Genomic DNA, 12377 nt, shown 5'->3' on the forward strand with positions numbered 1-12377 from the left:
TTGCCAGAGAAACTTTTAATCGCTTCTTCACAGGCTGCGTCATGGAATGTGCTAGATCAAGCAGTGCACCTCTTGCGCGCCTCCGCTCTGTCCAGGACAAGGCTCTCGGTGGGGGAGACCAGGAGCGAATCATGTAGGCTCATTAGCTGCTCTCCACGGCTCCAGGTCCTATTGTGAATCCCTCGCCTTTTTTCTGTTCAGAGTGAGTATCCGTGCCTCCACATAAGGCTGCCCTCTGCCCAGTGATTACCTCTGCTTAGCTCATCGCATGCTGCTCTAATTGAGCTTCATCACGGTGGCCTACTGATAACTACAGTTCAGTCAAAACAACATTAAGCCCTGCCTCGCTGGTTTTGTAATGAGTTCCTGGGAAATCTGCGTTATTTTTGACTTAACTTGCAAGTCATACAGCACTAGCAGGAAGCGCAGTGAGTGAAGCTCATCTGTATTCATTGATAGGATGCAGCTACATATGTTTTTTGTTTTTTCGAGAAAGGCCACAGCATCTTTGTAGACTGGTAATGCACTGATAAAGCAGAACAAACACTTGCCGAGAGCAGCCGAACAAAAGGTGGGAGAGGTGCACTTGTGAAGCAGATTCTCCACTCCCTCGTCAGCTACACCCTTGAGCAAGGCGCTTACGTTACTCGTGGATGATTTCACAAGACAGACAGTTAGGGCCTCACTCATTATTTAGCTGAGCTTCAACCGCATGACGCCAAGTTGGTGAAAAAAAAAGAATCAGGTGTAAGATACATATGATCCAAAGGAGGATGACAGTCATGCTAATCATGTTTGTGCAAATCTGCCAAATTTCATTCCACCGCACTCACAGAAAGTGAGAGCCACTTTCAGATTGTTGGTTTACCTGCAGTACAAAACTACTCAGACTAAATCTGACTGCATCCATTGTCTCAAACAGCACTTTGTTTGAAGCATGTAGCAGACTTGAATTTCAGTAACTCCAGAGGGCTGCTCAGTGTCTGACAGTACAAGATTTAGGTTGTACTGCTTCAAGGCATGAATGTGTAACAGCTGAGTAATGTCTAGTGTTTGGAGAAATCAGCAGTCTCTGCAGCAGCCAATATGCCCATCAAACATCATCATCACAGTGTGGCAGAACATATGCAGGACAGTATCCTAGGAATTATGTCCATATTGTACAATTCCACATCTTCTGATGCTTGGAAAGAAGCAATTTGTGTGACTTGTCGTCTAAAAATGTATCGTTGTTCCAAACAGTCACACTGGTGGGGTGAAAAAAGCCAGCCATCAGTGGGGAGTTAAAACACTGTTTAATGTATAATGACACACATTTTCAGGCAGGCAGTCCTGGAAGAAATTTATTGCGTTGCACCAAGTTGACATGGAAATTGACAGCCTCTAAGAAGAAATAAAAGAGCTTGAGATAAAAGTTCACACTTGCTTCTTTCTTACCTTTGCATGTCTGGCCAATTGCAGCTTGAGATGTGTGTTAATGTTGGATTGCTGGTTCCTGAAAGTTGCAAAAATGGGTGCACAAAAACTCCACTAATCTGAAGTCAGAAAGGTGTGGGGGAAGACGCTTCAGAAGCTACTCAGCCATGCAACAAGCAGTTCTGATGAAGCGTACTGGCACCTCATGGGTGTGAAGGTGTGAAGTACTGAGTAAGGCTTTAATACCAAGGAGTTTGCACCCCATCAAGACTTCCAGTTATCATTTGCCCTTAATTAACATAACCAAGATCTTTCCTTAAAGTCAGCAAACTCGTCTAGTTGCCTAATCCTAACCATTTCTTAACCATAGTTTACTTGCCACAAACAGTTTTTCCCTAACTCTTTATAAACTAGTTTTTGCAATATGTCTTCCAACCTGTTGAGAAAAGTTGGCGTCAAAGGTCAGCCGTCACAGAGATAAGAGAGATGGAATATTTGTTTAAATGGGGAAAACATCACATGCTTTGGGACAATCTTTCCTCAGACACATTCAAGGTGATGCACTCATTTGAGCATATGCATGTGACTGAATGAATTGTGTTAAAAATGAAGAGAAAAAGAAATCCAAACCGTTCTTACTAACCAGTCCTCTGAAACAGTTCGACCGTACAACAAGCACTTTGGCTGAAGTGCATTTACTGCCTTAAACATACTATGGTTTGCTTGTGCACATCCTACAGAAAGCAACAATTCTAAAAATTCCAAATTCCCAAAAAGATCGTATCTGAGGCTTAAGCAGTAAAAGAAGAGAAATTTGAGTATGTGGCAATTAAACTCTCTGAAAAATAAATTTGTTCAAGATTTCAAACACAAGTCTTCTAGTCTCAAGTACTTCAGTTTGCAAAATTTGACCTGAATTTCGAAACTCCTCTGCAATTTTAGCAGAAAAACCCACTCTGTAATTTCAATATGCCACTGAATCATTGATGTGGGCACACAAAAAGATGCCATGCCACGTATCTGCCTGGGAGGACAACCTCACAGGAATGGAGGCTAGAAATCAGTTTCTCAAAATCTCTATCGAGGCCATTTTGCTTCGTTTATTTGTTCCTCGAAAACATCCAGAAACTGAGGAGAGGAGATAAGATAGAGAGAGCAGGACAGAAGTGGGAGAGCTGGCTGCTAAAAAGGCAGCAGACAGGCACATCCTCTCTCCTGCTCCCTCTCTGGCACTGATCCTTAAGCACGGAGGAGAAAAGTGACGTATGATTAATCGTCTCTCACAGAATTCCTCAATAACATTCCCCAATCGTTACGCCCCGCATGCCAAGAGAGAAGACACCGAGCTTATAAATAAGATCTTAAATGATTTAAAGCCATCTTTTGTCTGTCTGAATTCCAATTTTTGTTTGACTTTTATGTCTCCTACGGTGTTTTTCCTACTATGCCTTCTAATTCCGGGGTTCATTTTGTCCTGACAGTGATGCTGCCTTTGTCATTAAGAAGAGGAGTCATCTTTCAGTCTTTGCCGTGATGACACCCAGATTGCTGTTGCGTCTGTCCTGGTTCCACCGCGATTAGATGTGCTCGACCGTCCAACCTGCAGATGAAGCCTGCGCATTGTTGTGTATCTCACCACATTTATCAAAATTAACAGAGACGCTCTGGCTCTCTTTTTTGTAGATTTATTGCTTTTACCCAGACCCGCCGTCTGGTTTCAAACAGCCCTGCTGCAATGTTAAACAAATTTACTCTTCTAACATGCACATAACAGCCCTCCAACTGCTCTCTCGGTACTCTTCACAGTGATGTTTGCGTTTCAACAAAAGCTTTTGTGGATTTCCAATAATAATAAAAAAAAGCTCAGTACAAGAACCTCTCCAACAACTCATGGACAAGTGTGATGGATAAGCATACTTTAAAGAGAAGTTTCTCCCACTCCAAAACCAAAATTTTAATGTGACGGCACATGATGATAAATGATGTGGAATAAGCTGATGATAGATTTTTTTTATCAGTCTTTTTCATGGACTGTCGCTCTCTCTCTCTCTCTTTCTCTCTCTCTCATAAATGCCTATGCATACACACTCTTTGTCTCCCTCTTATACATAGTTATTCACACACTCGTTCTCCCACTCTTTCTGTTTGTCTCTGTTTTCCTCACATGCACACTCACAGCCTCACAGCTATCTTCATTTCCAAGTCCATGGATGTGCTGAATGGCTGCAGTCTGTGCCCACTCGCATGTGTCTGTGCATGTTTGTGTGTGTTTATGTGTGCTGATTGTCCAGTGGTCAAGCCCCGGTGGAGCTGAGTGGGATGTGTGGAAGTGTCTAGGGGGGATTGGAAAAGAGGGGGAGGGCGGTTGAGGACACTGTTTCCTTCGATGGTGGAATGTCTTCATGCGTGTTCCTGTTTGGAGAGGCTGCTCATGGCTCCCAGAAGTTGGCAGGAAACCACATGCTGCTTACACTGGGGCCGATAAGGAGGAGGAGGAGGCGAGAGGAGGAGGGAGGGAAAAGAAGAAGTGGGGTTGTGGTGGGAAGGGAGGGGGGAAAGAAGGGAGGGGGGAAAGGAGGGAGGGAGGGAGGGGTGCTTTAGCAAACCTTCAGGAAGGTAGATTATCCCACGAAATGCTGGCAGAGCTTCAGCCTTTGTGCATGCCCGTGTGTGTGTGTGCGAGTGTGTGTGTGTGTGTGTGTTGAGCAGAGAATGAGGGTGTGTGACAAAAAGCAGCTCCTTCAGCTCCTCTCTCAGCAGCAGAGAGTTTCAATGAATCCGGGGCAGGCTACACAAAAGGCTGCAGAACAAAAGGCCTGCAAGCTGAGAATGTGCAGCGTAGAGGCACGGCCCAATCTCACGGTTTGTTAACTCTCAAGCGTAACACCGAAAAAAGACGAAGACAATCATGCCTCACTTGTCAGGTACCTGCCTGTTGATTACAAATCTGACTGCTCAACACCTCAGTTTGCAGGACCCATAAATGACTCTTGCTGTAGCGCTGCTGTAGAGTCATGCAGAATAAATGCAAGTGGTGTATCGTTTTTTTGTTGAGGTTGAGGTTTGTGAAAATACGTTTGGGTCTCATTCACAGAAAACCACTATGTTCTCTCATGCAGAAGTTATGTATGTATAAATTAGTATGAGGAAGTGTTAAAAGTAAATATTAAGGTCAAAAAATTATAAATTCTGGACTCAAGAGATTTATTATAAATTATTGTCTCCTATTGAATGGCTTTAGGAAGACGAGTCATATTGTTAATAGTTACGTTTGTTTTGTGCCGTCAAATACACCTTTTCTCTGCTTGATTTAAGTTATTCTTTAGTTGATAATAAAACAGCAATAAAAAAACATTCTGTGCTTGCAACAAAACCTTTTTCTCTTACCAAAATGCCCCATTCAGTGTTCAGAGTGAAGACACAAATATCACTACACAGAGAGTTCAGGCTCTTGATTCGTTGTGACACTAAACTTAATTACATAGTTTATTACAGTGGATCCAATGAGATAATGAATTTAATCTTCATACTAGTCATGCATAAAGAGACGTGACAAATGAGATTGGATAAAGGGGTCGTCGTGGGTCGCCAATTTCCACTGCTCAACGCTGCTTTTTAAAGAGTAGATGGAGCAAGAGAAATGGCAAAGACAAACAGCTTAGTCCGCTTTTTACATCACGCTCTTCTGAGCGCATGAGCCTTTTTACCTCTACAACACAATTGCATGGGATCCTCCTATATGTCCAACCACAGTTCATAGTAATTCCCACAAGTGCGCGCACACACAAAGTCCATGGGATTATAAATCACAAGCACTTGGGAGACGTTTCAGCTGACTACGACTGGCGTTTATGGTTTTCTATGACTGAATCCAGCTGTTTGGAGCTGCACAATGCTCCGAGAGGTGCAGTCAATTTGGTAGATTAGCATATTGACAGATGGCGCGCCATCCATCCAGCAATCAATATGTTTTATTTTAATCCCTTCAAACGTTTACTCAAGAATCTGGACTCAGAATGCCTCTCTCCCCAGGCTCCAGCGCCTGTTATACAGTATCTCCCCCTCCTGTTGGGCCTACACCTCCTTCCCTCCCTCCTCCATCTTTTCTCTCCTGCTGGAAGTGACTTTCTGGCCATCTATGAAAAAGCAACACACTCCCCTTACTCAGAAAATACAATGGGATATTCTCCCCATCTTCAAGTCAGGCAGCCAAATCAAGCAATCAGACAAGACATCCATCACTATCCTGTGGGGTGGAGTAAATGACCTTGATGCAGTCTTCACGCTCAATTTCAGATACCCTTGGGCTCCATTATGGGGAGATTTAAGCAGCTAGAGCACGGCCGGCCTTCACATTTGATTCTTACGACACTACATGTGATAAGTGTGGGATGCAGCGCAGAGAAGGAGAGCAATACAGAAGGTAGGGAGAGGGTGGGTGGTGGTGGTGAGGGTGAGTCAGCTGGTGATGAAAGCACAGAAGAAAATGAAGATGGAGTAAGAGGGCTTCAAGACATGAGAAGTGGAGATGGTCGAGAAAATGTGGTAGCATGAGCACTGAGAAGGTGGCGGTGGATGGGAGAGGATGAATTGCTTTTCGAGGACTTTTCTCACCGCCTTAAAACAGCGCTCTCCCTCAAAAACCAACAGTCCTCCAGGTAGAATAGACACAATATAAGGGTCATTTACAGACAGGAAAAAAACGAATCCCAAGAGTGATCCATCGCAGCAGCAGAGGCAGCAGCAGCTCATGAGAGGATCTAAGAAACAGTGAATGTAAAAGCCTGGTGTTCTCTGTCTGTTTTCTCTTCTTGCCCCACTAGCTAAAGGAGAAGTCAGTCTACGAACGGGTAAGTACTCCCCACCCCTTCAACTGTCTCTGCTAGCTGGTGACAGAGAATAAAACGTTTGCACAGATGAGTGCTCACAAAACATGTTTGCATATACAAACAACGCACACAGAAATTTGGTGTGAGACATCAGATTCGTTTTGACGGAACCCCGAAAAATCGACTTAACAAAAAACAAGAGGAGCACCCGCTGAGTGTTGATGTAAAGTGATTTGAACGACTGTTTCCTTTTATTTTCACTTTTTCCGCTGACTGGGTGTGTGTTCTTCCTTCCTTTGCTACCAGTAAGAAGGAGGGAACCACTTTAGCGCAGCAGCAGCAAGCAGCAAGCAGCAAGCAGCAAGCAGCAAGCGCTCCCCTGAGAGTTCATTTGAGAAACACCACCTGCAGATTTGAGTGGCATCATTAACAAAGGTCAGATGTGCTCACTGTGAAATCATATACACATGAATTTCTCATTGACTTGTTAATACACCTGATTTCCTCACCCAGGGTGACAGTTTGCCCTTTGCTGTCTTCCAGGGGGGAGAGTTAGACGAGAGCGCACCACGTGGGCGCCATGCGTTTGATTTAATTAAGAGGCTGCGGATAACACTTTACACTTGAGCTAAACAAGCATGTAACTAAAATCAACATCATTAGCAAACCAAACCAAGTGGCAAAACAAATCAATATTCAGAGTGTTCAGTGAATTGTGGCACCTTAATCCCTGTCTGAGGCTGTGGGCTCTTAATCTGTCCTTCAGAAATTGGATAATTTCTGTCAGTTGCTGTGCTTTGGAGTTATGGAAATATCATCTTTTTATTCATAAATTTTAGATGTAACATCATCTAATAATTTTGTTCTAATTCTTGGAAGCAAAAAGGTCAAGTGATACAATTTCTTTTTCAATATATGTTCACAGCTATTAAAACAGGGGCCTGTCCTTCAGCGTAGACAAACTAACCCAGGTATACATAATGTCTGCCAGATGAAATGACCTTGTTAGCATACTAACATGCTCCCAGTGACTTTGCCAATGAATAACAGGTGCATCATAATGTTTATCATGTACCCAGCCTTATTTATTTATTTATTTATTTGCTTTAGTGAGTAAAGTACAGCTGAGGATGATGGGAATGTCATTTGTTTTTCATGTATTTGGTCATAAACCAAAGTAAGTTGAGAGAAATTTAGACTCATGGCACTAGTTGAAAAATTCATTCTTATGAGGACATAAACGTTTGTACCATATTTTATGACAATCCACTCAAAAACCACAAATCTTCCACCACCAGCAAAGTTCATGGGCTCACTTTGGACTCACTCTTTAAGCAACACATACATCAATGTCACGACTTTTCAGTTAAAACTAAAAAGCTGTCTCCTTTGTGGTGGCTGAAGTCGGGGGATCATTGTTAGGATTCATCCTCTGAGAACCATGACCATCTGCAGAAAACATCACAGCAATTCACCCTAAAGCTACTGAGAAATTACTGAGTGGACCCAAGTGGTGGACAGACCAACACGTTTCCACACGTGTGGAGCCACCAGCTTGTCTAAAAGAAAATAACCCTGTTAACCACATTCAGAGAACAGGATTCCTGCAGTGGCTTATTTAATAAAGGGAAGATACACCAATAAGTTGCTCACATTCTTATCAGCAGAGAGGTCTGAGAAGCACTTCCAGATACATCCTATATGTGCATCACGCTAATGGCCCCACATAGCACGAACAATTTGCGGCCATAACATTGTGAGAAGTGCTGTCATGTGAGAAGAAACACACCATTAAGAGCCAAGCAGCTGTGTCAGATCCGACTTTTACACAGCCCGCTGCTTTGTCATGTCAGAGAAGGTTGAGGCTTGTCTTTGTCCACTGAAGCGAGTGTTTGTGCAGTGGAAACAGGCCCAGGGCAGGTTATGTGTGCTGCACTCATCCATGTAACTGTAACATATAAAATAGGCTACTAGATTTTTCGGTCTTGTGAGTCTCTTGTGGCTCAGATGTAATTACGGCAACAGCGGAACGAAGACAGATGCAGCGGCACTGTGCGTCATTGCAACAAAGCTTGCGTTGAGCACATGAAATATGACTGGTCCTGTCACTGTCACAAGGGAGATAAACTGCATAATTAGAAGAAGTCATAACACAAGAAAAACACGGGGCATCATTTGAGAGCGTTTAAAAGCACTGTTTTACTAGTGCACGGGTTTGAGTCGTGGGCAGTCGTGGATCAGCGGTTAGGGTGTCGGACCCGTAACCGGTGGATCGCTGGCTGGTGTCCATGGCTGAGGTACCCTTGAGCAAGGTACCTAACCCCCACTGCTCCCCGGGCGCTGCACGCGGTCGCCCACTGCCCCGGGTTTGCTGTGTGTGTGTGCACGTCACTTGGGTGGGTTAAATGCAGAGCACAAATTTCGTTGGAGTGAGTTCCCTCCAATGACAAAATATGTCACTTTCTTTCTTTTCTTTCTTTTCTTGAGTCGTCTCAGAAATCTCCCTATAGGCTTTGAGAGCGTCCAGCCGTTGGGGTTCAGGTCGGGTTAGGGTTCACTGGGGTCAGGACTATGGCCTGGCCACTCAGGTTTCCTGGAGGGCAGGATGGCTATGATGTAAACTGATCTGGTCTAAACTCCAAATAAGACAGGCCCATATGATACACAGGAAAAGAGATGTATGTATCCATCTTTCTAGAACTCAATGATCTGATCAGGATTCGAATTATATTCTGATTGTCTGTGGTTATCACTGTGGCTGAAAATAAACTATGAAAAAGAAGAAAAAGAAAAAAAAATGTTTATAGCTTTAAATACAATGGCCACATTGTTGCATGTGATCATGCAGCACAGTCATATAAATGCATTTTTAGCCATGGCTCCAGCTATATTTGATATATCTCAACAACTACTTGATGGATTGCCATTAAATTTTAAAAATAAGATAAAATAAATTTAAAAAAACGTGGATATAAAGGGGAGCAAGGGACACAAATAGAGAAGGTCAAGCTGTAGTCTTTTTACTGAGTAATTTTCATCGTGATTATATTAAAGTCTAAGTAAAACAAATGCCCTTTTTAGTTGATTTAAGGTCACAAAATACTAACAAACATGGAACTTAAGCTGCAAGACAGACAAAAACAATAACTGACAAGTTGACAGCAGCACAGCATACTTTCCTTCCTGGGTTCTAAATAGACATCATCTCACAGTTTGGAAGATGACAAGATGCTCATTTTCACTCCAAACTGGTGTCCAGAAATGAGGTCTGCTGTCGATTAGAGCCTGTCACGATGCCTTCTGTTCTGCTACATTCTTGCATCCTCCAGCAGGCTGGATGGCTGTGACACTGCCAAGCTGTACATTTCTATAAGATGAGACTGCTGGCACTGGAGACTCTGTTTTATGTTGCTCTCCATCTTCCTCTCTCTCATCCCCTGAGATGAACGCTGAGAATCATCAGCTTTTTGACTTATTCACTGCTGCTCTTCTGACCCCTTTAGAGAGGTCAGATGTTTCTGTGTGCATACTGAGCGCCTGTCAAGCTGCTGTTGTACCTCTACCTATTAAAGATGGACCAAACATTTTTACTGCAGAAAAGATTACTAAGACTAATAAGTGAGTGGAGTCATTTATCTGAATAATAAGCATTTAAAGTTCGAGCTCCACTTGACCCCTTAAGGCAAAGTGACATATTATCTTATAATCCCGTATGTTTGAAAAAGTTCCTGTTGTCTCCTGATAAGATTCAGAGCAGGTCATGCAACGTGTCCCGATGTTACCCCCGTGCAGCGTGTGAGGAAGCGTGCGCGGTTTGCCGACACACTAATCCACAAGTGATACTAACATCCCACAGATGTGTGAAGGCTGGAGTCTCCTGACTCAACCGCAGAGATGACTGTTGTGTGGGTGGGCGGGCGCCTCATTGATTTTTGTGCTGGAGAGATTAGTGCACATTAGGGTTACGCACTCAGTGCTGGGATATATTAAAGAGGAACATACACTTTTAGCCTGACTGCAAATCCTGAACTCCTATCAACTCCCTCAAACCAGAAAACAAATATATTACCAAAACATCGTCTTTTGACCCTTAAAGTGAAAATAAATGTTATTCGACTGAGAAAATCAATGCACATTTCGGATTGAAATCAACAGAGTTATTTGAGGATAGTCCAGTCTAGAGCTTTGGGAACAGTATATGTCACAAAATACTCAAACGTCCAAACTGAACTGGTTTAGTTCTCACATGACGTAAGCGGTGAGCCACGTGTCAACTAAAACATGAATGGCCATCGTGAATTTTTTGAATTTCTCTTCACTTCCTGTCAAAGTGTTCACCAACAAGCTTATTTTGTCTTGGTTTACACTCAACAATGCCCACAGCTACTTTTCTTTCAAGATACTGACGCTTATAAAATTACTTGAGTGGAGGTAGAGTATGTTATCCCACAGGCACGAAATACTTTAAGAAAAGCAAGATTTTAAGACAGAACATGACTCTGCATTGGAAGATGGACATTTGGACAGGATGGACATTTTCTGTGAGTGAGACAGGGTTCAGTGTGCTTCAAACAAACTATATATCTGTTCCAAATGTTCCTTAAAGTCAAGAGTGAAAAGCCCACCATCACAGAGAGGGGCAACGTGGACAAAATGGCAGAAATGGGCACATGCTTTCCGACAGTCTGTCATCACTTGGATGTACGGACAAAAAAAGGGACAGAAGTACTGGTGTGAAGAGGAGTTCAAATCCTGCCTCCTTTATCACCTCTGCACACCTGGCCAGTGTCTGTGTGAATAAGCATGCCTGTCGGAAACCTTTTTTTTTTGCACGGCCTCCTGATCTGATGTAGGAAAGGTGTGTGGGGGGGATTAGCACATTGTTTGAAGCATACTCCTTTACGGTATATGAAGGTGATTGTTCATATCGGCAGCCTATTTACACAGTGGGAGTTCTGACCAAGCATGGAATACAAGCAACATGCAAACGACGTGTTAAATCATATCAGACTAAATCTCGCACACACTTTCAGAGAGATCAAAGTCTCCGCTCGGCACGCAGGTATTCAGTGGTCATCGCGTGCCATTTGGACCAGCTAAAGGCGAGTTAAAGCAGCCTGCTTTGCCAGAGTTCAAAGGTCAACAGCCTCCTTGTGCACAAGTAAATGGATCCACCCTCCTTATCAGCAGTTATCCAAGTGCAAGCTGGTTATCTGATCTGCTTCCTTTCTTTTTTAAAGCGCAGTCACTCAGCTCACAGCCAGCCTACTTTTATTCATACTTTTATTCCACATTATCAGTTCTTATCTGATGTGACACCATTCCCACAGCTTGACACGACATTAACATATAACTTGTGTATTCCATTGTTCTGATGTCAGGAAAATCCACTGAGCTGCCAGTCACATTATACAGCAGATGTTGATGGTAGAGCTGAGCCTCCACATTCTGTAAAGTTAATGACACTTTCAAAGTGTTTTGCTTTTTGCCCCTGAGTAACGCGCTTGCTGGAATGTTTCATTAAACTCAAGTCTGGATCTTTCCATGAAACTGGAAAGAAAAGTGAAAAGTGCAAACAGGAAGTAGAGACAGACAGCTACCTTTTTAAAGTCATGCTACACTAACGGTGATTTTTCTCACTTCTCTCCCTAAACCTCAATTATTTACCCTCTCTGCTGATGTTGTGTGTCAGCTTGGAGGCACGGTGCTGTACCACGCAGATGTTATCTACACCTCTCCATGCCAGAGAGCAGAGATTGAATTGCGGCGGTCGTCCGATCTGTGACACGGTGACAGAATCGGCATAGCAACACGTGTAGATATCTGGTTTCATGCAACCAAATCCCCTGTTGGGGGGAAGGAATATGGTTGGGGTCCAGATCTTGTGATGTGTGTAGGGGTAGAAAGGAGAGTTGCTGGAAACCCTGCATGACTGGGTGGGACATACACACTGGTTGGGTGACACTACGTTAAAGAAGTCCGGAAAGAGTGAATTTAAGCTGGGAGGAGATAAGGCAGAAGGCTGCAATTGAGAGTGTGAAGCGGGTGTGTGAGAGACAGGGCATGAAATAGAAAGTTCAGGTCAGAGGAAGCGCTGTGGACAATCGGGGAAGAGAGCAGTGGAAGTGCCAT

This window comes from Scatophagus argus, chromosome 3, assembly GCF_020382885.2.
Source record: "Scatophagus argus isolate fScaArg1 chromosome 3, fScaArg1.pri, whole genome shotgun sequence".
Lineage (NCBI taxonomy): Eukaryota > Metazoa > Chordata > Actinopteri > Scatophagidae > Scatophagus > Scatophagus argus.